The sequence below is a fragment of the Chiloscyllium plagiosum genome, unplaced genomic scaffold (genome assembly GCF_037043375.1).
Source record: "Chiloscyllium plagiosum isolate Xiang-an unplaced genomic scaffold, Cpla_swu_hap1 HiC_scaffold_10, whole genome shotgun sequence".
Classification (NCBI taxonomy): domain Eukaryota; kingdom Metazoa; phylum Chordata; class Chondrichthyes; order Orectolobiformes; family Hemiscylliidae; genus Chiloscyllium; species Chiloscyllium plagiosum.
Window position 1 is genome coordinate 41,001,875 of NW_028270148.1, and position 27,617 is coordinate 41,029,491.

General features: G+C 41.8%; 1 long non-coding RNA gene across 1 annotated transcript in view; it reads right to left on the reverse strand.

Moving 5' to 3' along the window:
• Positions 1–27,617, reverse strand: part of LOC122552775 (uncharacterized) — a 96,476-nt gene that overhangs the window by 14,460 nt on the left and 54,399 nt on the right. The window contains exon 2 of the long non-coding RNA XR_006312491.2: positions 2,793–3,012. This is a non-coding gene — a long non-coding RNA (uncharacterized LOC122552775). The remainder of the gene's footprint in view (positions 1–2,792; positions 3,013–27,617) is intronic.

Consider the following 27,617-nt stretch of genomic DNA (forward strand, 5'->3'; position numbering starts at 1 on the left):
TCTTTGCATTAGAGAAATACAGGTCAAGTTGGCCAAAGTTCCTTATGCCTCTTTTATAGATACAGTTGCTAAAAAGTCCACAATTGAATGTTGGATATCAGAACTGGACTTGTGCTGCCTCTTTGAAAAAGCACTTGTCCTTAGTCGCACATGCCAGCATTTGTCCAGTAACTGCCCAATTTCTTTTAAAGTTTAAAATTATTTATACAATCATCTTTCAGCATCTTTTAAGGTAGAACTCAACAATTAGACTGAGAGGGGAAAGATAAAAGAGAGGGAGGTTTAGGGTGTAGGTTTGCTCGCTGAGTTGTAGGTTTAATATCCAGACGTTTCATTACCTGGCTAGGTAACATCATCAGTGGCGACCTCCAAGCGAAGCCTATAAAGAGACCTAAGGGGCAATGTTTTCACGCAGAGGGTAGTACGTGTATGGACTGAGCTACCAGAGGAAGTGGTGGAGTCTGGTACAATTGCAACATTTAAGAGGCATTTGGATGGGTATATGAATAGAAAAGGTTTGGAGGGATATGGGCCTGGTGCTGGCAGGTGGGACTACTTTGGGTTGGGATATCTGGTCGGCATGGACAGGTTGGACCAAAGGGTCTGTTTCCATGCTGTACATCTCTATGACTATGAATTAATCTAATATGCAAGTTCTGAGCTGCCTCAAAATCATTTACATTTTTTCATAAACAAGGAGACCAGAGTAGTTGAGGTGTTATCACACCAATGCCCAATACATCTTCACTTTTATGTTCACTTTCTCTCATGATAAAGAATAATAATCCATGAACCTTCTTAGTTACTTACTGAAGATGAATACTAGTGACTCAGGCACTAGAAGACCTAAATCTCTCTGCACCTCAAGATCTTGCATTCATTCTCCGTTTAAGTAACACACTGATTGTTGAATCATCCAGCCAAAGTGAACAACTTCACATATTCTCACATTATATTCCATCTGCTAGATTTTTGCTCACTCATTCAACCTAATGAAATCCATCTACATTCTCCTTCTGTCCTCTTCACAACATACGTTGCTGCTTACGTTTATATCATCTGCCAATTTAGTTACCATGCCTCTAGGTGACTCATGTAAGTTATTGGTATAAATTATAAAAACCTGAGGCTCCCAGCATAAGTCTCTTCAAGACTCCACGAATCACATCCAATCAGTAAAAGATCATTTGTGCATTTTGTCTGCTTTTTGCCAGCCAGCTAGACTTCTAACCATGTTAGTATATTACTGCCTATCTCATGAGCTTCTATTCATTCCATGAAATAACATTTATGCAGCACTTGCCAAATGCCTTGTGGAAAGCCAAGCACAATACATCTGTAGGTGTCCCTTTATCTACAGTATTTGTTATTCATTCAAAGAACTCCAATAAATTGGCTAAATATAATTTCTCTTTTGCAAAACTGGGCTGGCTCTTTCTGATTACCTTGAATTTTTCATTGCACCTTTCTATAAGCTCCTTAATGATCAATCCCAATACTTTTCACATGACAGACATTAAGCCAGCTGACCTATAGTACCCTGATTTCTATCTTCCTCTCATACTTTAAGCTCATTCTCCTGATTATTTTTTTAGCCATCCTCTGTTGTTCTTTGTACTGTATCCAGCCATTTAATCAATGAGGCATCTTTGCACAATTATATACTTTTTTCTTAAGTCATTGCTGCAGAGGTGGGGAGAGATTGTAGTCATTCACACTCACTTAAGATTTGGCTGGTTTCCTTCTTTACTTGGTTTTGAACTCAGAGACAGTGAGTCCAGGGGTTAATAGATTTTGAATATTGGCTAAGTTCACAAATTTTATGCGGTGTGAATTCCACTTAGACTTGGGATGCTCATTCAAGAAATGCCTCCACTCATGGTCATTTAATTAGGAACATACAGAGGCCTGAGATACTTCTGAATCTTTGCTAAAATTGCAGAGGTCACTTGATCGTTGACATCCAAAGTAATATCCTGCACATAAAGAAAGGTAGCAGAATCCAGGCTGGTAAGGTCCCAGCTGACATTAATATTGAATAAGTCAGACCTCAGAATCAAATTGAAATGGTTTTCAAGCCATACAGCAACCAAGGAGTTAAAATGATTATCAGTTGCTAAGCTTAAGCTGTCACCAACTCCATGCCATTATGTGGAGGATATCTCACCCTCAATGATGTGATTCTCCTGAATCACTCTGATGTGCTAAATTCCACTGTGACTGCAACACATTTAGAATAGAGTCTAAACTGCAAGAAACTCTATTTTTGGAGAAAACTAATGGTATAGAGTTATCTTATCACTCGTGAAAATAGAGACTGCTTTGATGTATTGACCTGCTGTTGGGTATTTATTTCAAATATCCAAATACAAAACCTAGCCTGGTAGACTCTAACTTTGTATCTTTTTCAAATGTGGAAGTCAGTTACAAAACACATTCAGAAGAGTGTGCCAGTGCACTTTTAAAATGAATAATTAAATATGTTGTAAACAAGAAAAAACAGTAACAATATTCACGAGACGAAAAGGTTGGAAAGATTTAATTTCAGTCTTCAGAAAAGAGTTCAAATTCACACCATTCCTTTCACTCCAGCAATATCCTTTTACTCACCAAAACTCCAGAGAAGAGTCACCAGTATCTCCACACCAGGATTTCTTACACAGGTTAGCACAGCTGCACACAGTTTCCTTCCAGTGAATTTCCTTCTAGTGCACATGCACTAGAAGTTATTTCTTTCAGCTGTAAGATATCTATCCCTGAGACACCTAAAACAAAGTGCATACTATACTCACTATTTCTTTGACTTCAGAGCAAGTGCATAATTCCCTTCAACTCAGATTCGAGAAAGATTCTGACCCTCCTGTGCATCTTGCTTAGCCTGAGAGATCCTTCAGCTGCGACATCTTTGTGTGGAGGGTTTGGGCATCCACTGGACATTGCTCCTGATCCTGGTCTTGTTGGGGCATCTGTTCCTTGCTGTGACTGGATCTATCAGTCACACTTACAATGAATCTGTGTGAGAGCAGAAGAAACAGAGCAGTCCTTATTAATGTAAGGATCACATACAAATAATGGTTTTATGCACATCTCCATGCAATGGGACATTGACTATTCAGACAGGATGACAATGGAATGAATGACTTGGCACTTTGACATTGGACCTTATTCCAATGACTGTATCATCAGTCATGTGAGAAAGAGACAGGTGATTGTTAGTGCCGTATGAGCAATGAAACCTTCTCCACTCAGATGGCATTATTGCTTATAAGAGAATATTGCATTATGCTTATTGTTCTGTGGACAAGGAATCGTGTCTGTGCCTGTGTGCAGCCCAGGAGCTCTTGCATTAGCCGTATGTGTTGTAGTCCACATGTGCCTCTTTTAGGGTTGCCTCTCAAACTTCCGCCTCACAGAGATACCTATCTGCAACTTGTGAGGATCAATACTATGAACTGCATTGCTTGTAACTGGCATATGCCTCCATACTCTCTTGCATTACATGCATTTCCCAATAATGTGATTGCAAATGATCTCATCCTGCATTCTGCAAATGCATGATTGATCCAATTGTCTCTTGAAGGATCTGTCATCACTCAAAAGTTCAACTTGCACTTTTGGTGACCAAATATTCACTGACTCTACTCAGTGTGTTACTCTAGACAATTTCCTTTCATACATCGCATTCAGCACCTGAAGCCAATGCAGGTCACTCTCAACTCTGAGTGCCAGCTTCAGCCTGGTCACCAGGTACACACCCCAAAACCTCCATGTCCTTTTCTACCTAGCTCTGCCTGCACAGCCCATCTCTACCTCACCTCTACACGTTCCCATCCACTACTTCAAGTCCACAAGCACTTTACCCCCTGAGCTCTATCACGCCCACTATCACACTGCTTTGCCACTCTATTGAGGTCCTAGTGGTGGTCCTGTCCTATCACGCACGTCCTCCAATGCAGTACTGGCTCATCTCATCCTTTATTTATCAAATTTCCTATTCTCACTATGTTCTCTGCTTCCCAAATTGCTGCCTCCAGTGTTGAATCCACTCACCTCCCTATCTTAACAATGTCCCTAAATAGCCACCCAATGCTTATTCTGTTGACCACAGGACTGAAAGAGCTTCACCCCACTGACCACTGGATAGACAGCCCAAATGACCAGGCCTCTGGGCAATCTTTGTGCATCTCCCCAACCGATGGTCCTCCAATCCCCTGACCTGCAGGACTGACTGTGGCCTTTTCCCTGGACTCTAATGAAACTGACCTCTGACTCCAGACTAGCCCAAGGGAATGTCTGACCATGCCCAAACCCCCAGACTGATCACAGATGTTCCCTTTGACTCACTGCATGGTATACCCATCCCACGAATGATAGCAGTCCCCCTTGACTTGATTGAGAATTATTGCCCTTTGACTTTGAGTCATGGGCATTTGGTTGAATGACATGCAGTGTGTTTGCCTCATAGACTGTTGCCACATGTTGTAAGTCTGAGACTGACATAGCACTGTGCAGTGCAGCAACATATCCATTACTGCCATTACTGATGACTCCAGACAAGCCTGACAAGCTGCATGGATCTGTGTCTGCATTAAATGAAAGGTGAGACAGAAGTAGCACAACCCTTTAAAATGGAGGTGAAGGGATAAACTGCTGAAAGGAAAGAGAAGGATTCTGTGAGCATCCAGGTAGACAGTAAATGAGTGAGCTTCAAGGCAGCAAATGAGCAACCCTGAGATGCAGCCTAGTCCAATCTGTGAACTGGGTTACTCTGCCTGCATGCATAGTGTCCTTGTAGCAGCATTGTAATGATAGGTGCTAGTGCAGCCCAAAATACAGCATGACAATGCATAAGTGTACTGTTGGAATCCAAGATGTGCCATGGTGGTATGAAGAGGCTCTCATATGTCTCCTGCAATGTCCTTAAGGTATGTGTGGTCACTGCCCATGGAGCAAACAGTGTTGCCAGGTACCCACTCTGACTTTCATGTCAAGAATTCTTGACATCTAGTTTCTATCCATTAATGAGGGAGATTAAGTAATAGTAAAAGTGAGAATAACCAATAACATCCATAAATTGGCCTCTTGATTCTCATTAATGAGTATCTTGTGTCAATATCCAGAACTTAGTTGGAAATTGTGTCTTGTTACTCCGAATATCAAGAAAGATCTCATTCAGCTTTTCATGTGGTTCCCCCTACTTCCTTGCCATAGGCCATATCATTCATGTCCTGGGAAGATTCCCCTCATATTTTGTATTTTATAATTGCTCAGACTATGTCATTTCTAAAACTGTTTGAGTTGCTGCCTCTTTAAACTGTACTCACATTGGTCCATTATCAATAACAGAGTCTTATCCTTATAACAGTCTATCACCAAATTAATTTTCTTACGTTACGGGAAATTCATTTCACAGTAATACCTTCACAATCTCTCTTCAGACATGCATTTTGCATGCATTTACAGTTTAACTTATATTTTGCAAATCCCCTTTCATTTTGTGTGACAAAATTTGAAAACCGCACCTTGTTCTTCTTCAGCACATATTATTGATCAAAATCTTTATGAGATATAGAACTTTAAAGAAGATGAAGTTTAACTTGCAGCCTTATAATGCCTTGATGAGATATCACAGAATGTTCAGTGAGATGCAATGTTTGGCTGGGATCTTGTTAAAAGGATCCAAGCTTGATAACAATAAAATAATCCAAAGTTCAGTTCTGAAGCCTAGTGGGAGAATGAAGTCAAGTTGTAGACAAAATGCTGACAGCTTATAGTACCGACTCCTCTTCACACATTACCATTATCTTTGCTCACCTGTATTGTTCTGGATCCCCTTTCGATGTCCAATTTAAAAGTTTATCCCGTGTGTGAATCATTTCCCTATGACTGTAATTTCCTCTGACCAGCCCCAGAACTCTTTGCTCTGATTTGTGGCTCTTGGATGCCTCTGTCCTAGCATTGTTGGCTATGGCTTCATCAATCTACATCCTACACCTCGGACTTGCTCTCCATATAGCACACAGCCACTGCCTCTTCATCTCCCCTTCAAGCCTTCCTTAAGAAACAGCTTTTCTTCCAGGCTTTTGGTTATCCCTCTCTGTACCTCTTTCCTTCACTTGCTGTTTAGTTTTACTAATTGTGCTCCTGTGACCAACTTGGAATGTTTTATTTTAACATAAATGTAAATTATCACTGTTGTTTGAAAAACAATGCAAGTATAGCGGGCTACCACCGGTCCCTGGGTGAGGTTCCCCATTTTATTAATTTTCCAAGCAGGATATAGGTTGTTTTATTATAACGTGCATTTCATCAACACAAATTCGCTGTAATGCGATTGACGAATTGGGGACGCTGTTTCTACAGCACGAACTTTTAAAGCATGTGTTGGCTGTAACTCGATTACAGCACCAACATTTTAACCGCTGTTTCTAAATTTTTCTATAACACAGGGTTGCACAAGAACGCAACCATTGCACTATAGAAGAACTGACTACTCTGAATTGTGAAGCTCCCAGGTGGGGAGAAATGAACTAACTCCCTTCTTAATTCACCTGCCCCGACTTTGTTGGCTGCTACAAAGTTAATTAGAAAAGGATTCACTCCCTTGCGGATACCTTTATCCTAGACTAAATAAACTCATGTATTCAAAACACTGAGTTATAGAGTCATAAAGTAGAGTCTTACAGTACAGAGACTGACTTTTTTGTCTAACCAATCCATGCCGACCATAACCGGACCATGCCAACCTGCCTACATTTGACCCGTAGCCCTGCAAACATCTCTTATTTATAAACTTGTCCAAATGTGCTTATCAGTCTCTGAGCCACTCATGCAGAGTAGATAGGAGAATGTTGTGGCCAAAATTTTGGGTGACACTGGTGGCATTGATATTGGTGGTTGAATGTTCAGTTTTGAGATTCTTGGCTTTGTGGGGTTGACTGAAATTCTTTTCCCCTGGTTCCTTTCGCCGGTGGCTTGCTGTTAGCATACAGAACAATAAACCACCTTTTCCTTTTGTTTAACTACAGTGCAAAATTTTTCAAATTGTGACATTCACAGCTCCAAAGTCCACACAACAATACATCCCACTTCTGACCTCTAAACAACAGCCAAACCTTAAACAGACCATTGTTCACAACAAACTGCCTAGCCTTCAGGAGAACTTCGACCACAACACTGTACAACTTTGTCACAGCAACCACTGCAAGACATGTCAGAATGTCGACTTGAGTACCATCATTACATGTGGGGACACCATCCACCATGTTTGCAGCAAGTACTCAGGTGACTCGGCCAGCTTTGCCTATCTGATAAGCTGCAGGTAAGGATGCCCCAAAGCATGGTACATTGGTGAGACCGAGCAGACGCTACGACAATGGATGAATGGACACCACGCAACAATCGCCAGACAGGGATGTTCCCTCCCTGTTGGGAACACTTCAGCGGCCAGGGACATTCGGGCTCGGATCTTCGGGTGACCATCCTCCAAGGCAGACTTTGGGAAATGCAACAATGCAGAGTGGCCGAGCAGAGGCTGATAACCAAGTTCAGTACCCATGAGGATGGTCTCAACCGGGACCTTGGGTTCATGTCACACTACACGTGGCCCACTACACTATACACTCACACAAAAATACACATACACACACACTCGTACATACTCGCACACTCACAGAGACCCTTTCATACACGTGATCTCTTTCAGGCACACACACACCCCACTCCAAACTCACACCTATGCGCACACCCTCTCACAGTTATATATTCCCTTACATTCACGCACACACTGTATCAAACGTGCGTGCGAGCGCGCGCGCGCGTGCACACACACACACACACACACACATACACACACTCTCTCTCTCTCGCACACACACACACATAAGTCTATGGGTGAATTTGCAAATGCAGAATTTATTTGCAGATACATTCGATTTTGTTCTAAAAGCACACAATCTGTAGACAGTCAATATTGTATATAATCTATTTGACATTTTATAAATTCCTACTTTGGAAATAGAACCAGTCTGACTCAAGATTGGGATACAGACAGACTCTAACCTCTCACCTTTAATGCATTGTCTGAGCTGAGATGTCACCTTTTTTAAAATAAAATCTTAAGTTAGTTCAGGAATGTGGCTTAGAAGAAATTCTGGGATTTATATATTAATGAAGCGAGACCTGCAACCCATTCTAAAAGATGAGAGACTTAACAGCAATCTGGGTTTGTTCAATATATCACATCAGTATCTGACATTATGATCTTTTGCTATAAATTCTGTGTCCTATGATCCTACTCCACTAGCTACTTGATGAAGCAGCAGCGCTCCAAAAACGTATATTTCCAAGTAAACCTGTTGGACTATAACCTGGTGTTGTGTGGTTTTTAACCAGTACGTTAGGCTACTACCAAGCACAGAACAGGGGTTACAGTTAGTTTTTAATCCCATTTTTTGTATATCTCTGGAAGGGTAAAACATAATTATGTCTTCAGGCATGTTGTGAGGGGGTTGGGTAGTCAGCCTCTCATTACCTCTTCCTGTTTGAAGGAAAAGGTCATTCTTTTTGAAATTTCTCTGACCATGTGACATTCACAGAACTCCACCTGTCAGTCACTACATCCGCAATCCATAGAAGCATACTTTTCAAAACATACATTAGAATTACAAGTTCAATACATCCATAAGTACTTTATTGGTCTGATCTGTCAACATGACACCTGGCATGGATTCTTTTAATGTTCTTTCAATTATTTTGCTATTCCATTCTAGCATTGCAGCTTTGTTATAGTTATAGAGTCAGAGTCTTACAGCATGGAAACTGACCCTTTGGTCCAACCAATCCATGCCGACGATAATCTCAAACTAAACTAGTCCCACCTGCCTGCTCATAGTCCATATCCCTCCAAACATTTCTTATTGTCCAATGTCTTTGAAATGTTGTAAATGTACCCACATACACCACTTCCTCTGGATGTTCATTCCACATACACACCGCTCTGTGTAAAAAAAGTTGTCCCACATGCCTTTTTAAAGTCTTTCTCCCCTCACCTTAAAAATATGCCCCCATATCTTGAAATCCCCAACCCTATGGAAAAGGCATCTGCCAGTCACCTTACCTATACCCATCATGATTGTACAAATATCTATAAGATCACCTCTCAACCCCCCATATTCCAGTGAAAAAAGTCCCAGCCTATCCAGCCTCTCTTTTTAACTCAAACCCTCCATTCCTGGGAATATCCTGGAAAATGTTTTCTGAACCCTCTCTAGCTTAATTTTTAGCTTCCTATAATCTCCGATATATGTTGATTGATAATTAATTTCCTTCTTCATTGCTCTAGCTATGTTTTCCATCTTCACTCTCAGCTATGCTCAAGGGTAAACCTGAGGTGCCTATGTCACACAGAATATTTCATTTGTCTCAATGTTTAAGCAGATTTGTTTGTTCCCAGGGAATGAACAGCGAACCATTTACTCTCTCAATTTTATTAGGATATCTGAAGATCATGGACCAGCAGGAACCTACTTACCTTGGACTTGGTTATTGGCTTAAGTTGATTATTGACTGAGCTTGCTGCTGTGATCTTTTGTCTTTGATAATTTGGTCCAATTTTACTTCACCCCATTTGTCTTGCTCAAGGCAATGAATTCAGCAAACCCCTTTTTAATAATTGTGTTTATATATTGCATTGCCTGCCCAAACAGAATCTTAAAAACCACAGCTCTACGCCTTTCAATCCTGTATCATTATACTATATCCAACACTCCATAAACTGGCCCAAATGGATTGTGAATGTGGAACAACCCACTTGCTAGGTAGTAGTTGCTTCACAATAATGTTCATGCATGGTCAATGTCATGAACTCTTTTAATGGACTGACCAGTCTCTAAGACTAGTTATTTAAATTTCTTCATTTTCCTTGAATTGAACATTGATGCATGGTATCTCACTTTCCTAGGTTTGGATTTCCAGTACTGTGTCTACTTTGTTATAGTCAAATCATCTATGGAGTCTTACGCTGGGGTAGGCCACTGATATTAGAACTGTAAGTACACACCTAACAAGTGGGTCTCTCTCAGGCCATTCATCATCGCAGATTCTTGATGTAAGCATGATATCTAGCAGGGTCATGAGCTGCAGTTTTGACTGAACAAATTTATTTTTGACTCTCAGATCTTTGGACACATGGAGTAGGGTATTCCATGACGTAGTGGGATCTGGAATGCAGGATTTGCTTCTTTTTCTTTCCTTCTTTGTCACTTCTCTCCTCATTATCAAGATATTGGGGCTTAAAATGTGATGCAGCTTGATGGACAAGTTGTTATCATTCTGAGTGACTAGTAGCAAAAACCCTGCAGTCTTTGTCAACATTGCTGCACCTCAAATAGAACTTCAGGATGTTCTTGAACCATTTTCCCAGAGGGTAAAATTGGTTTAGACCAGTATGAAACCCATATGAAACTAGACCAAAATATACTGGCATATACTGGTTTTTAGCTGAAAATGTGTTGCTGGAAAAGCGCAGCTGGTCAGGCAGCATCCAAGGAGCAGGAGAATCGACGTTTCGGGCATGAGCCCTTCTTCAGGAATGAGGAAAGTGTGCCAAGCAGGCTAAGATAAAAGGTAGAGAGGAGGAACTTGGGAGAGGGGCGTTGGAAATGCGATAGGTGGAAGGAGGTTAAGGTGAGGGTGATAAGGTGAGGGCGATAGGCCGGAGTAGGGGTGGGGGCGGAGAGGTCAGGAAGAAGATTGCAGGTTAGGAAGGTGGTGCTGAGTTCGAGGGCTGGGACTGAGACAAGGTGGGAGGAGGGGAAATGAGGAAACTAGAGAAATCTGAGTTCATCCCTTGTGGTTGGAGGGTTCCTAGGCGGAAGATGAGGCGCTCTTCCTCCAGCTGTCGTGTTGCTATGGTCTGGCGATGGAGGAGTCCAAGGACCTGCATGTTCTTGGTGGGGTGGGAGGGGGAGTTGAAGTGTTGAGCCATGGGGTGGTTGGGTTGGTTGGTCTGGGTGTCCCAGAGGTGTTCTCTGAAACGTTCTGCAAGTAGGCGGCCTGTCTCCCCAATATAGAGGAGGCCACATCGGGTGCAGCAGAAGCAGTAAATGATGTGTGTGGAGGTGCAGGTGAATTTGTGGCGGATATGGAAGGATCCCTTGGGGCCTTGGAGGGAAGCAAGGGGGGAGGTGTGGGCGCAGGTTTTGCATTTCTTGCAGTTGCAGGGGAAGGTGCCGGGAATGGTGGGGGGTGTGGACTTGACGAGGGAGTCACGGAGAGAGTGGTATACTGGGTTTTACCTCATTAGATCTGAAATTCATGCTGGAGGTGACCACATTCGTTCTATTGCTCTGAAACCTGGCACCAATAGCTTTCATGATTTTTCAGCAGTTTCAGATTACTCCACACTTTAAGTCACACTGCCATTCTGCATCAGTCATTTTGACTGTTATGTTCATCGTCAAATTTGTCTTTTTTTCATTTTTATACTGCCGCTCTTTACAGAATTCTGTTCTCTGCTGGATCATTGGTTATTTGAGATTTATCAAAACAAGACCTGACAGGAAAGACAGTTTCTGGCCATGCAGAAAGTGATCAATCCAATGAAATTGATTGTTCAGAGGTTTTGTTTGAATGTTTCTGGAGTTGCCTTCAAGATGGACACTAATATTTGATGAATGGTCCTCTCACTGAATCAGAAGGATGCAGTCAAGACATTGCTTCTGGAATTTCTCCAGTGCTCCAAAGTGTTGCTGTTACATAGTCTAAGACTCACTACAATACCAGAATGGGATGAAGATAACTGTCTATACCCTTGATTTTTGTCAACTTACTGAAGTCTTCATTATTAAACACTTGCTGCTGTTCCATGTAGAGCTCTGAGCTGGGACAACTGATCTAGTGCCGGATCCCCTCGTCAATGATGACCCTTTGGGAGAGTTAGCTATTGAAATATAGGAGTGCTGCAGAGTCTTTCCTTCAACACTTATGGGAAGTGAACATTTGAGTGACCAGGTCTGGATGGATACGAGTTTGTTTTGGCAACATTCAAGAACAGGCCCAAATTCTTGTACACTGTTTAAAGAAGTAATGTAATACAGAGTGTCTTGAAAATCCCATTCAGAGCAAGCAATACATTTCAGTCACCTTTAACTGTAGATCTTAAATATTTATGGCACCGATCAACCTTTTTGTTAAAGAAACGGGAGTACACAGAGTTTTTCCAATTTGTTTACCTGTTTGTGTTGATAATTGCACATTATAGGTTTTCAAGGATTGCACTGTCTATTACATCAATCAGAATAAATATATGAAATTTATTTGTATGTAGCGGCCTTCTCATTTATACCTTTTCATTCAATTTATGGTGGTTTGCTAATAATTCAAAAGCTTTTATGAAGCTCTAACCTATTTCATTAATTTCTTAAAAACTTGCATCAAATTAATTTAATAAAACAATTCAATATAAAGCAACTTACTAAATGAAGTGCATCCTCACTTACTGGATACTTTTACAGGGTCATGCAGCTTCTGGTTGTCCATTTTATCTGTCTGCTGTTTGTTGTTATTTCTCCCATTCCAATCTTGAATCTGTCATGTTTGTTTTCTAGGTGGTGTTGCTTATTGTTTCCCCTTGATAGGTATAGTGCAAACTGTATCATACATGTATTACTGCTATATACTGAGTTGTTCAATTATTTAGTTAAAATACCTCATTGAAGAAAAAGATACACTGTGATATTGTAATGATCTGCAGCTTTACAAAGAAGGAAGAAATTTCTTTGAGCCCATAGCTAAGACAACATACCGTATATATCTGTGTATAGGTCAATCGCATGTATAAGACCGACCCCTTATTTTTGGCCAAAAAATATCTTATTTTCTATATGTCTCATGTATAAGTCGACTCTAGTTCTTCATAGTTACAGATCAACATTTATGAGTCAGTGTGCCTGCCCATTGCACTCCACTCCAGCTTTCCAGTCCACCAGCCATCATGCTCCATTCCAGGTTTTCATAACGACTGTAATGCTATTACAGTACAGGGCAACAGTCATATCCACAGGTCCAGTTTCTGCGGTTTACTGCGGCCCGAACATATTACAGGGAACATTCCAGAACCAGGGAGCAGGGCGCTGCCAGAAAGGTAATTTTCCCATTTAAATGAATGGTTTCGCACCTATCCACAGTTTTAGCCTTCCACGGTAGATCTAGGAACATATCTCCCGTGGACTACTGTACCATCCTACCATAGTAGGCAGAATGGAAACAGTATTTTGTTGATAAATATTCAATAATGGCCATAATTCTTTTTTCTTTTGTGGTTTAGTATTTTATCTGGCTCTTGTTTGTCCATTTTTAACTCGTACCAAGCTTAAATTTCATCCCCTCGAAAACAATACCTCGTGTCGTCAACCCCCTAATTCCAGCTTTAAAAAAACCTCTTCAAAATTTGACCTATACACGAGTATGTACGGTACATGAGTATATAAAGTACTTAAAGATTTTCTATTTGTTATCCTGAAAGAAACTTACTTAGCAGTCAGGCTCAGAAAAAAATCCTCAAAAGTGTAAAAGACATGAAACACTAAAGAAGAAGGATCTAGCGTAAAAGTAATAGAAGGTGGAACAGTGACAAGAATAGCAGGATTGATAGATTCTCACACCACTGATAAAGCAAGCAAACCCGACTACCAACACCACCATTCCTTCCTGCGGTACCTTCCCATGTAAATATTTTAGACTCATAGAGATGTACAGCATGGAAACAGACCCTTCAGTCCAGCTTGTCCATGCCGACCAAATATCCTAACCTAATCAGTCCCATTTGTCAACACTTGGCTCATATCCCTCTAAACCCTTCCTATTCATACATCCATCCAGATGCATTTTAAATGTTGTCATTGTGCCAGCCTCCACCACTTCCTCTGGCAGCTCATTCCAAACACGCACCACCCTCTGCGTGAAAAGAATTCCCCTTAGGTCCCTCTTAAATTGTTCCCCTCTCACCCTAAACCTGTGCCCTATAGGTGTGGACTCCCCCATCCAAGGGAAGAAAAACCTTGTCTATATATCCTATCCATGTCCCTCATGGTTTTATAAACCTCTATAAGGTCACCGCTTTTGTGCAATGTAAATTTCTCTATTATGATAATAAAATCACACACTTTTAAATAAATTTTCTTTTCCAGCGAATAATATTTCAGCTTCTACCAGAATCTACAAATCTCAACAATTTATTTCTTCATCAAGGTTCTTTAAAAGTAGACAATTTTACATCCTGTCTCTGGGTGCATGTGACTAGCTGCTCTCCTTTTCACTGGACACAGAGCAGCTATTTTGGTCACCCACATCAAAGGAATTCTAGTAAAAGGGAAATCTGTGCCACAGAAATTGTTAGTCCTTTATGCACAGCCTACTTTGAGGCAATTGCTTCCCCACCGACATTCCCCCACTGCAACTACAGAAACTCTGGAGACATCCCCAGAAATCCTGGAGTCAAACTGAACTCTAAATGTCAACTCTCTTCACAGATGCTGCCGGAACAGCTGGTTTCTCCAGCATTCTCAGTGTTTGCTTGTTTCAGAGTTCTAGCATCTGCAACAACTGCCCTTGCATCTCCTCCCTGCTCACCATCCAAGGACTGAAACAGGTGAAGCACTGTTTCACCTGACCACCCTCAATCTTGTGGATTGTATTTGCTGCACCCAATGTGGCCTACTCTACATTAGAGAAACTAAATGCAGATTGGATGACCATTTTGCAGAACACTTCTGGTCTGTGCACAAGTATGACTCCGATGTTCCTGTAGCCAGTCGTTTTAACACCGTGTCCTGCTCTCATGCCCACTTGTCTGTCCTCAACATGCTGCAATCTACCAGCAGATCACAGCACAAACTGGAGGAGAAACATCTCATCTTCTGACTGGGCACTCATCTCAATATTGAGCTCAAGACCGTCAGATTGTGAACCCATTCTTTCCCTTTCTTTTGGTTTTACTTGTTACATTTTCTGTCACCATGTCCTTTTGCCTCTCCCTCCCCACTCCAGGGTGACTGTCTCTTCTTTCCAGTCTGGCAGTTAGACATACTGTTGTTCTGCCATTCACAGATTCTGGTTCACTTAATCTGAACTATCAACACCCTTTCTCCCCCCCACCCCCCATTTGTTGCATAAATGTTCCCCCTCCATACTTCACAGTAGCTCTGGACTTGAAAGGTTAACTTGCTCTCTCTCCACGGATACTGCATGACTCACTGTAATTGCCAGTATTTTTTGTTTTCAGTACAGATTCCACCATCTGCAATAATTTATTTCTAAATTTGCAGTAACATTTAACAGCAAACATAGAAAAGAGTTAGCTTATTTAACTGCTGATAGTAAAGGGTGTGGGGGAGGGGGTGGAGGGGTTCAATTCAAATTCTAAAACTTGAATCAGTGATGGAAGAATGCAAGGCTTGAAATAAAAAGAATTTTCGAGGTGTGAAGAAGAGAAAAGGGGCATGACATAAATTAGAGGTTGATGAGGAGGAACTGCATTAGCAATTTCTTAAAGTGACAGACCTATATCAGCAGCGAGTGCAGTAAGTGAGGACACAGATCATTTTTTTATTTCACAACTCAGCCAAGAATAGTTTAATTAAATTTCATGATTCGGAGATGCCGGTGTTGGACTGGGGTGTACAAAGTTAAAAATCACACAACACCAGGTTATAGTCCAACAGGTTTATTTGGAAGCACACTAGCTTTCGGAGTGACGCTCCTTTTTTTTCTTTAAAAAAAAGGGTTTTGTGATTTACACATGAAAGAAGTGAAACTATCACTGTATTCTAACAGATGAAAGGCTTAACAGACAATCAATTCTTCAATGTATAATTTCAGTTACATCACACTGCAAATTTTTGCTATAAATTCTGTGTTACGATCGAGCCCTCCACAATCACCTGATGAAGGAGCGTCACTCCGAAAGCTAGTGCTTCCAATTAAACCTGTTGGACTATAACCTGGTGTTGTGTGATTTTTAACTTAATTAAATTTAATTGATACAAACTTTAAAGAATCCAATGCTATTCATAGTTTCATTACAACACATGAATTATAAGAACATACCATGAACTTGAACAGTTTTATGTTTAGGATCTATGATAGGTATGCTCTCGAGTGTACAGTGGTGCTTTCGCCAGCAGTCGAGTGCCTTGCATCATGCATGTGCTCACTGTGTCCAAACTCTAATTACATAATAGTGTAATCCAGAGTTGCAACAATAGGAGCTACTAGTGTGATGGACCAGACCAAACCCTGTCAAAGTATATTCAGTAATATTAGAAATGAAAGTTTCTTTCAATACATAAGAAACAAATGACAGGCAAAAGTAGACATTGGGCCACTTCAAACTGATGCTGGAAGCCTAGTGATGGGAGATAAGGAAATAGCAGGAGAACTTAATAAGTACTTTGCGTCAGTCTTCTCAGTGAAAGACATGAGTAATATCCCAACAATTAAAGGGAGTCAGGGGGCTGAGTTGAGTATGGTTGCCATTACAAAAAAGATAGTGCTAGAAAAGCTAAAAGGTCTTAAAATTGACAAATCTCCTGGCCACAATGGGCTACATCCTAGCGTTCTGAGGGAGGTGGCTGAGGAAATAGCAGAGGCGTTGGTTGCGATCTTTCAAAAGTCACTGGAGTCAGGGAAAGTCCCGGATGATTGGAAGACCACTGTTGTAACCCCATTGTTCAAAAAAGGATCAAGACAAAAGATGGAAAATTTAGGCCAATTAGCCTAACCTCGGTTGTTGGTAAAATTCTAGAATCCATCGTTAAGGATGAGGTTTCTAAATTCTTGGAAGAGCAGGGTCGGATTAGAACAAATCAACATGGATTTAGTAAGGGGAGGTCGTGCCTGACAAACCTTTTAGAATTCTTTGAAGAGGTGACAAGTAGGTTAGACCAGGGAAACCCAGTGGATGTGGTCTATCTATACTTCCAAAAGGCCTTTAATAAGGTGCCACCCGGGAAGCTGCTGAGTAAGGTGAGGGCCCATGGTGTTCAAGGTGAGCTACTGGCATGGATTGAGGATTGGCTGTCTGACAGAAGACAGAGAGTTGGGATAAGAGGTTCTTTTTCAGAATGGCAGCCGGTGACAAGCGGTGTCCCGCAGGGTTCAGTGTCAGGATTGCAGCTGTTCACGTTATATATTAATGATCTGGATGAAGGGACTGGGGGCATTCTAGCGAAGTTTGCCGATGATACAAAGTTAGGTGGACAGGCAGGCAGTACTGAGGAAGTGGGGAGGCTGCAGAAGGATCTAGACAGTTTGGGAGAGTGGTCCAGGAAATGGCTGATGAAGTTCAATGTGAGAAAATGCGAGGTCTTGCACTTTGGAAAAAAGAATACAAGCATGGACTACTTTCTAAATGGTGAGGAAATTCATAAAGCCAAAGTCCAAAGGGATCTGGGAGTGCTAGTCGAGGATTCTCTAAAGGTAAACATGCAGGTTGAATCCGTGATTAAGAAAGCAAATGCAATGTTGTCATTTATCTCAAGAGGGTTGGAATATAAAAGCAGTGATGTGCTACTGAGACTTTATAAAGCTCTGGTTAGGCCCCATTTACTGTGTCCAGTTTTGGGCCCCACACCTCAGGAGGAACATACTGGCACTTGAGTGTGTCCAGCGGAGATTCACACGGATGATCCCTGGAATGGTAGGTCTAACATATGAGGAAAGGCTGAGGATCCTGGGATTGTACTCATTGGAGTTTAGAAGGGTAAGGGGAGATCTAATAGAAACTTAGAAGATAATACATGGCTTGGAAAGGGTGGACGCTAAGAAATTGTTTCCGTTAGGCAAGGAGACTAGGACCCGTGGGCACAGCCTTAGAATTAGAGGGGGTCAATTCAGAACAGAAATGCGAAGACATTTCTTCAGCCAGAGAGTGGTGGGCCTGTGGAATTCATTGCCACGGAGTGCAGTGGAGGCCGGGACGCTAAACGTCTTCAAGGCAGAGATTGATAAATTCTTGATGTCACAAGGAATTAAAGGCTACGGGGAGAATGCGTGTAAGTGGAGTTGAAATACCCATCAGCCATGATTGAATGGCGGAGTGGACTCGATGGGCCGAATGGCCTTACTTCCACTCCTATGTCTTATGGTCTTATGGACTCTAACATTTTCTTATTTTAAAGATAAGTGCCAGGCATTGAATTTCAGATGCAATTTGATTGGTCAAACCACCAGATTTGAAGCAAAACACACTTGATTCATGCACTATAATTAAAATACAACAAAAGAAAGAAGAAATTGGAATAACTTGACTCAATTGGAAAACCAAACAGAATAACAGATTATTTAACTATGAAACAGTAACTGCTCCAATATAGCAACATCCCAAAAGCAAATTCAGAAAAATAAACTGTCTCACATGCAATTCTCCAACCAGGAGGAAAAAAGTATCAAGAAAAAATTCAGAGAGAGAGAGAGAGAGAGGACCAGGGAGAGATGTATTGCAGCTTCCCAACCCAGCTTCAAGACTCCAGTACAACTATGACTGAAAAACTAAAAATCTTGGTTCTGTGGGAGCTTGACACCACCCATTCAGGCTTTTTCTATTGTTATGAATTTAGAAAAATACTCACAAACCATTTACTCTAGTGGCTCTGAGATTGCTCTGCAACTCTCTCTGAAGCCCCTCCTTTCAACCTTTCTTCACAAAAAAAAAGGACAAAAGATGCCTTTTATGGCCATAGTTTCGTCACACAAGTTATCTTCATTGGTTTCATTCCTTTACATGTTTATTGTGTGCAACTTTCAATCTAAAACATATCAAAATATTTCAGCTAAGTGAGTCCAGATATAAATCATTAAGTTGTAAGTAAAAAGAATGGCATACTGCCAGGAACATTGTTACCTCTGAAGCCCCTATTATCTCCAGTTAGACATATATTACCATTCTTTTGTTGCCTTTGGATCAATATCCTGGAACTCGCCATTGCTTCCACCTTTGAGTTTCAAAACAATCATTGCATCTATTAATACTTGGTTCTGCTTGAAAGAGTTTCTCCTGCCAATTAAGCTGGCTGATCAGTTACTTTAGCTTTAATTATTCTGGTCAATTACCAGAACCAATTCAGCAAGGGATACTGTTCCTGAAAAATTCCTGTTGTGAAAATGTCTTTAGCATATGTGTGTGCTTGTGTGCTATGGATCTTTTGTGGTTAACAACAAAAATAAAAAGTTTCTTAAAGCATGACTAATCATTGTCCTGATTGATTAATAATAAGACAATTGCTTGCTAAATTCTAACTGAAAACTTTAAGGTTCTTATAGAATATAATACCAACGTTTTCTCTCAAAATTTTAAAAAAACTTCTAATTTTGATGTGTTTGTTATAATTCAGGTGCTCAACAAGATTGTTTCTCTAAACACAATGTTTCCATCCTGCAAGCAACACAAAGATGACCTCATAAAATATAGAGTGTTTTGGGGGTGAACAAGAAATCTGTTTAACATCAATATTTACAGTGGAAATTTCCCTGGTCACTTTGTGCTGCAGTATGCTGGAAATGCACTGTGATGCCACTTTTGGAATATTGTGTACAATTCTAGTCGCCATTCCAGAGGATGAATGTTGTTAGACCTGCAAGGGTGCATTAAAGATTTACAAGGATGATGCCAGCACTGGAGGTTTTGAGCTATAGGGAGAGGCTGAATAGGCTGGGGCTATTTTCCCCGCAGCATCAGACACTGAAGAGTGACCTTATAGAGGTCAATAAAATCATGAGGTGGCATGGATAGGGTGAATAGCCAAGGTCTTTTTTCCACAGTAGGGGAGTCCATAAGTCGAGGACGTAGGTTTCAGGTGAGTGGGAAAAGACTTTAAAAGAACCTGAGCAATAATCTTTTCACACTTGTATGGAACAAGCTGCTAGAGGAGGTGGTAGAATTGAGTACAATTACAACATTTAAAAGGCATTTGGGGGTGTGAAAAGAGGGACATGGCCAGGGTCAAGGTCAGATTGGGATGTCTGGTCGGCGTGGATGAGTTGGACCGAAGGATCTGTTTCTGTGCTGTATAACTTGCTATGACTGTTCAGGAATCAGCAGCTCTAAATTTGGACTGTGGGCAATTTGTACGGACCAGCCATTTTCCTAGCACAGATTCACTATCTGGCAGAGTGTAGTGTTTGAAAACGGGGGAAATACTTTGTTAATATATAATTTGGTCATGGATGTAATCATTACAGCATTTACTATGCATCTCTCATTGCCCTTGAAAGTGGTGGTGAGCAGCCTTGTTGAACCAGAGCAGATCTTTGGGTGTAGGTATAACCACAATGCTATTAGGGAGAGAGTTCCAGGAATTTTCCAGCGGCAATGAAGGAATAGTTATTTCATTCCAAGTTAGGGTGTTGTGTGGCTTGAAGGGTTGGTAGTGTTACCATGAACCTGGTGCATTTTTCCTTCTGGGTGGTAGAGATTACAGATTTGAAAAGTACTGTCGAAGGAGCCTGGGTGATGTGCTGCAATGAAAATTGTAGATGGTACACAGTATCAATACTGTATCAATGTGAAAGGAGGGAATTTTGAAGGTGGTGGATAGAGTACCAATGAAATGGGCTGCTTAATCTTTGATGGTGGTATTTCATTACACTCCTGATTTGTGCCTTATAGGTGATATTGAGGTAACAGAAGAAGGAGACAGGAAGTGGGTAACCAGATGCAAAATTTCTAGCCTCTGCTCTGCTCCAATAGCTACAATGGCAGGTCCAGTTCAGGTCATGGTCAATAGTAATTCAAGAATGTTGATGGTGCACGATCCAATGATGGTAATATCATTGAGTTTCAAGAGAGATTCTCAACAGGAGAGGGACTAGATTCTTTCTTGTTTGAGATGGTCATTGTCAGGCACTTGTGTGATGCAAATTTTACATATCCCCTAAGTAGAATCATATCATATTGAGCACTGTATGCATTTAATCATGTATCAAAGATCTCTTTGATCACGCTGTTGACATGCTCAAAATGTTGTGCAATTAAACAATAGATCAAAGGCCTACTCAAGAACTCCATGACAAATTCTGAATCTTTTTATTATCAATATTTTTGTCCTACCCTTTTATAATTAGGTTAACTATCTACACAACAATCTTTTTTATTTATACACGGAACAAAGGCTTCACTGGTTGGGCCAGCATTTGTAACCCATCACTAGCTGCCCTTGAGAAGGTGGAGCTGAGCTGCCTTCTTAAACTGTTGCAGACCATTTGCTGCAGGTAGTTACACAATCTCATTCGGGAGAGAGTTCCAGGAATTTGATCCAATGATACTGAAATAACATTGACATATTTCCAAGTCACGATGGTGAGAGTTTTGGAGTGAAACTTGCAGGTGGTGTGTTCCCATTCATTCCAGACAATAGTGGTTGTGCATTTGAAACGTACTGTCTTAGGAGCCTTAGTGAATTTCTACAAAGCCTTTTGTAGATGGTACACAACATTGCTGTTGTGCATCGCTAATGGAGGGAGCAAATGTTTACATATTTGATACTAATCAAGCTGGTTGCTTTGTCCTGGTTTCTTAAAGCTTCTTGATTGCCATTAGAATTGTACTCATCCAGGCAAGTGATGAACATTCCATCACATATTTGACCTCTGCCCTGTAAATGGGGCCAGGATTTGTGGAGTCACAGCTAAGTCACTTCCTTTATAGCCTATGATCTGCTGTTGTAGCCACAGTACTTACATAGCCGGTCCAGTTCAGTTTCTGGTCAATACTAACTCTCAGAAAGTGGGGAATTCGATGATGACGATGCCATTGAATGTCAAAAGGTGATGGTCCTCTGTCTTGTTGGAGATGGTCATTGCTTGGCACTTGTGTGACCTGCTTGTTACTTGTGTCATGACTCGATTAGGAGAGTGTGCTGATATCGAGCCCCAATGTTCCCGGATTTGGCTCAAATATGAAAGTTTCACTAAACTATCAAACTGTCTAATTTTCTTGACTGTCAGATTCTCGGTCTTTTTTGAGCATGAGAACATAACTATTTATTGGAACCAAATTGATTTTCTTAACAATGAGAAAAAAATTCTAAAAATGATTTGTTATGATTATACAGCTTAAACATTGCCTCTTAAGTTCACAATCACACAAACACAAACAGAGACACAATGGGCCACACAGCGCCAAGGACCTGGATTCGATTCCACCCTTGGGAAACTGCCTGTGTGGAGTTTGCACATTCTCCGTGTATCTGTGTGGGTTTCTGCCGCTGCTTTGGTTTCCTCCTACAGTCCAAAGATCTGCAAGCTGGGGAGATTGGCTATGCTACATTACCTATAGTGTTCAGGGATGTGTAGGTTAGGTTTGGGAAATGCAGGGTTACAGGGATATGATAGGGCGATGGGTCTGGCTAAATGCTCATTGAAGGATTAGTGTGGACCATTGGACCAAATGGCCTGTTTCCACACTATAAAGATACTATGGAAATGGAAACAAACAAGGCACAAGTATTTCGAATGGAGAACAAAATTTTCAGGGAAATGCAGATGTGAATCACCAACCCAAATAATGAAACTAAATCAGTTGGTTTCACAATCCTTTCAATTCTTCAATGATGCTACAATGTTATCTGAACAGCGATGAACAATCTTTAGTTCACTGGATGGTTGACTGTACTGGGTTCTTTCTTTTTACTTTGCGATTTAGAATTGTTTATTTCAGCATATCTAAACACATCTAGTTTTCCTGCCCTTTCATCTGATAACTGGGAAGAGAGAACAGAAAAAGGGTACAGAGGGAGAGATTTTGATGCTCCTCACTTTCGGCGGTCTCTCCTTTTTGCATTTCCCTCACAGAATCTGTGTTAAGATGCAGCTTGACCAGCCATAGGGCTGTTACGATGCTGAGCTCTCCTGAAACAGACAAAATGCAGTGCCAACTTGTCTTATACGCCTCCAAAAGTAACATTGATCCATTTGCATCATTTAGTTTGACTTGCTTTTCCACTCCCAAAATGTTCCCTTCTTTTAAAAGTACTATCCACTTTTGCTCATTTTCAGTTCACAGTGCAAAAGTTTGAAGAAAATGTGGGTTGGAATCTTCCCAGTTCCTAAAATGACATAGACCATGGTAAGGAAACTACATGAGATGGCCAGCGAGTTGCTTCTCCACATTCAGAGCAAAAGGCCTCACTTTCCAAACGTTGCAGAGTTAGATAAGATTCTGGCTAGTCAGCAGTGAGAGGCCTATTTGCATGGATTAACATCTCATTATTCTCTAAACTTTCCTCATTGATGCCTGTCTACAACTCACTGTATAGAAACCAGACAACAATAATTGCTGAAATGAAAGTCAGAGCAGTTACTGGGAACTCAGTTGGTCATTTGCTCCTCTGGATTCCACCTTGGTCAATGATCACCAACATCTCAAGGACACAGACATTGGCATCTGACATATGTCACTTCATTGCATCATTGTAGCACATCTCCAGTCCACTAACAGCATTTCAATGTTGCACTTTGGAATGCATCCGTCTTTCATCGTAATGCTGTTCCCAGGACAGTTGTCAGGCAGTACGTTTCAGTAAGTCAGTCAGGGAGCTGCACAGAGGTCAGATATGGGTCTGGTCAATCATCAGGAGAAAGTGAGGTCTGCAGATGCTGGAGATCAGAGCTGGAAATGTGTTGCTGGAAAAGCGCAGCAGGTCAGGCAGCATCCAGGGAACAGGAGAATCGACGTTTCGGGCATAAGCCCTTCTTCAGGAATGGGGAAAGTTTGTCCAGCAGGCTAAGATAAAAGGTAGGGAGGAGGGACTTGGGAGAGGGGCGTCGGAAATGTGATAGGTGGAAAGAGGTCAAGGTGAGGGTGATAGGTCAGACTGGGGTGGGGGCGGAGAGGTCGGGAAGAAGATCTCAGGTTAGGAAGGCGGTGCTGAATTTGATGGATTTGACTGAGACAGGGTGGGGAGAGGGGAAATGAGGAAACTGGTGAAATCCGAGTTCACCTCTGGGACACCCGGACCAACCAACCCAACCACCCTGTAGCTCAACATTTCAATTCCCCCTCCCACTCCACCAAGGATATGCAGGTCTTTGGACTCCTCCATCGTCAGACCACAACAAAACGACGGTTGGAGGAAGAACGCCTCATCTTCCGGCTAGGAACCCTCCAACCACAAGGGATGAACTCGGATTTCACCAGTTTCCTCATTTCCCCTCCCCCCACCCTGTCTCAGTCAAATCCATCAAATTCAGCACCGCCTTCCTAACCTGAGATCTTCTTCCCGACCTCTCCGCCCCCACCTATCACATTTCCGACGCCCCTCTCCCAAGTCCCTCCTCCCTACCTTTTATCTTAGCCTGCTGGACAAACTTTCCCCATTCCTGAAGAAGGGCTTATGCCCGAAACGTCGATTCTCCTGTTCCCTGGATGCTGCCTGACCTGCTGCGCTTTTCCAGCAACACATTTCCAGCTCTGGTCAATCATCAGTTGAGGCTATCCATCAAAGTCACTCAGGGGGATGGGTGATTGTTAGTCATGGGCATCAGCTCAATGAAAGTCAAAGGCTGTCACCAGGAGTCACTGCTGTGCTAGGCAAGTAGAGGAATTCAATTCTGGGTATTGGATGCAGCAAGCTAGGATGCAAAGGATACAATAGTTGTGAATGGGGAGAATTGGACACATAATTGGGGGAATGAATATTGCACTCAAGGACATAGAGACTGCAGAAAGGGTGTAGCTATTGACCATCACTTGGCCCCAAAGTTGGCGGGGGTGAGGGGGGAACACTATGCAACCAGATGGTGGTCAGGACTGAAATGTAGGACTGGGGATATTATTGAGAGCTAAAGACAAATTCCAAGTGGTGTGTGGGAATATATGGACAATCAGTACAGATGAGACCAAGGAACAGGAAGAAAGTAACACAGAGATTTTAGGAAAGACTCTTAATTTCCAGGCTGAGCTTGTGACTCTCTGTGACAAGATTATTCAGCATTGCCTTCCAAACTCAGGCATCCTGTAAATGTGCACTAGAAATTGGAAACGGCTGTAATTATACCCAGAGTGGACAGTGTTGTAATTGTAACGAGGTCAGATGAGTGGTGCTTATAGAATATGAGTTCCCTAACTGGGAGTGTTAACCTGGTCTAATCAGGGAACCCTGGCTGACAGATAAGAACAGGAGTGTTGGACATCCTGTTCACTTAGAGAACTGGCTCTGAGAAAGCTGGATCAGTGTCAAAGACTTTACACATGTAAATAAAGGTTGACTTGGTGATGGGATATCAGCCTTTGTAGACATGATGTGGAGGGGCTGGTGTTGGAAGCTAGTGCTTCCAAATAAACCTGTTGGACTATAATCTGGAGTTGTGTGATTTTAACAGCCTCTATGGAGTTACTTCAGTGGCAACAAAAGTAAAGCAGGCTCCTGAAGAATTTGCTTGCAACAATTTTGAGTTGGGGTAAGCATTTCCAGCATCATGCTATTATTTCAGAAGCTTGATTCATTTGACCCTGCCATCAGGGACTGGGCCCAGTATGTGGAAAGAATGTGTTATCTTTTTCCAAGCAAATGACACTGCGGCAGATGAAACACAACAAGTAATTCTCCTGACAGCTTGTGGACCTTTAGCTTTTTTGATTATCAGGAGCCTATCTTTCCCTGGGGCATCAGATTTTAAAACCTTACTTAAAGAATATTACGACTCTAAAGCCACCTCTAATTCTGACACAATATCCCTTTTACATGACACTACGAAAATAAGGGGAATCCTTACTGGGATTTTTGAACAGGTTAAGATGGCTGACAGAGGCATGTGACTTTGATTTAACCCTTAATTAGATGCTGCGAGACCATTTGGCGTGTGAGATTAATTCTATAACCATGCAAAAGTGCCTACCTGGACTTCCCATAGGTGCTCAACTGGTTTCATCACTGGAAAATGCAGCAAATAGAGTTTCAGGGTATTCTGACTGAGCTTGGCAAACACCACTTGAGTGAAGGCAATTGCGCAGCCTCACTCAGGACATATCATGAACAGAAGAATTCTGAGTCAACCCACAACAAAACCAAAACAAATCTAAGTTTGACCAAATTGTTAAAACTTTCTTCAGGATGTGGGGCAACAAGACATTGGAGTTGCTGCTAGTATGTGGACTTGAGATGGCAAAAGAGTCCCATTGGACCTAAACTGAGTAAGAGAATTTATAAGGCCAGTATCCAGGAGAGTGCACACCCTGGAAAATCCATCTACACTGATTTTGCACAGTTATAAATTGCTTGGTAATATCCAAATCAGAACCAATCAAAATAAATGTCTGGTTAAACAGTCAACCAGTTCCAATGGATGTCAATGCTAATTTAGCCATTTCAGTGACCGCAGAACTGGTCTTTAACAAAATTTGCTTTGGATCTCAACCCATAGGTTTGTGCAGGACCTCGGGAAGACTAAGAACCTGTACTGGGTAACCTTTATACACTAAGATTAGATTAGATTACAGTGTGGAAACAGGCCCTTCGGCCCAACAAGTCCACACCGACCCGCCGAAGCGCAACCCACCCATACCCCTACATTTACCCCTTACCTAACACTACGGGCAATTTAGCATGGCCAATTCACCTGACCTGCACATCTTTGTGACTGTGGGAGGAAACCGGAGCACCCGGAGGAAACCCACGCAGACACGGAGAGAATGTGCAAACTCCACACAGTCAGTTGCCTGAGGCGGGAATTGAACCCAGGTCTCCGGCGCTGTGAGGCAGCAGTACTAACCGCTGTGCCACCATGCCGCCCACAACTAAGGGTACAACTTTGGTTCCAGTCTCTAATGAGAAGCAGCTAGTTCAGTTACCATTGATTGTAGTAAAAGGGTTAGGCCCAAGCTTGAATCGGGCAAAGTAAATTGAGAAAGATTCACTGAGATTGGTTCAATATTTTTGATTAGAAAATGGCTGCCTCAATGAAGTCCTAATTAAATACCAAGAAGTTTTTCAGGAAGGTCTAGAGACTATCAAAGGAGCCAAGGCCACCTTGTATGTTGACCAGGAAGTAACTCCAAGATTCTGCAAGGCCCGCCCAGTGCCATTTGCTTTACGGGCAAATGTAGAGGCAGAAATCAGGAGGCTGAAAGCTAAGGAATCATCAAGTCGGTCCAGTATGTGGACTGGACAGCACAGGTCATTCCGTTGTGACGCCTGATCAGCCAGTTTGCCTTTGTGGGGATTTTAAACAAATGGTAAACCACTTTTCACAGCTGGATAAATACCCAATCCCCTGCACAGAGGATTTATGTGCAAAGTTGGCAGGGTGGCTGTCCTTCACAAACCTGGACATGAACCACGCATACTTGGAGTTACTGTTAAATAACAATTCCCAGAAGTATGCTACAATTGATATCCATAAAGGTTTGTATCAATATACGAGACTGCCTTTTGGAGTATCGTCGGCATGTGCAATTTTTCAGTGGACGATAGAGAATAATTTACAAGGTCTACACTAAGTTGCCATTTATCTAGATGATGTGATAATAACTGGGAAGACTAATAAGGAGCACTTAGAGAACTTAGACATAATCCTGAGTTGTTTCCCCCAGGCAGGTGTATGTATTAGAAGGGAAAAATGTG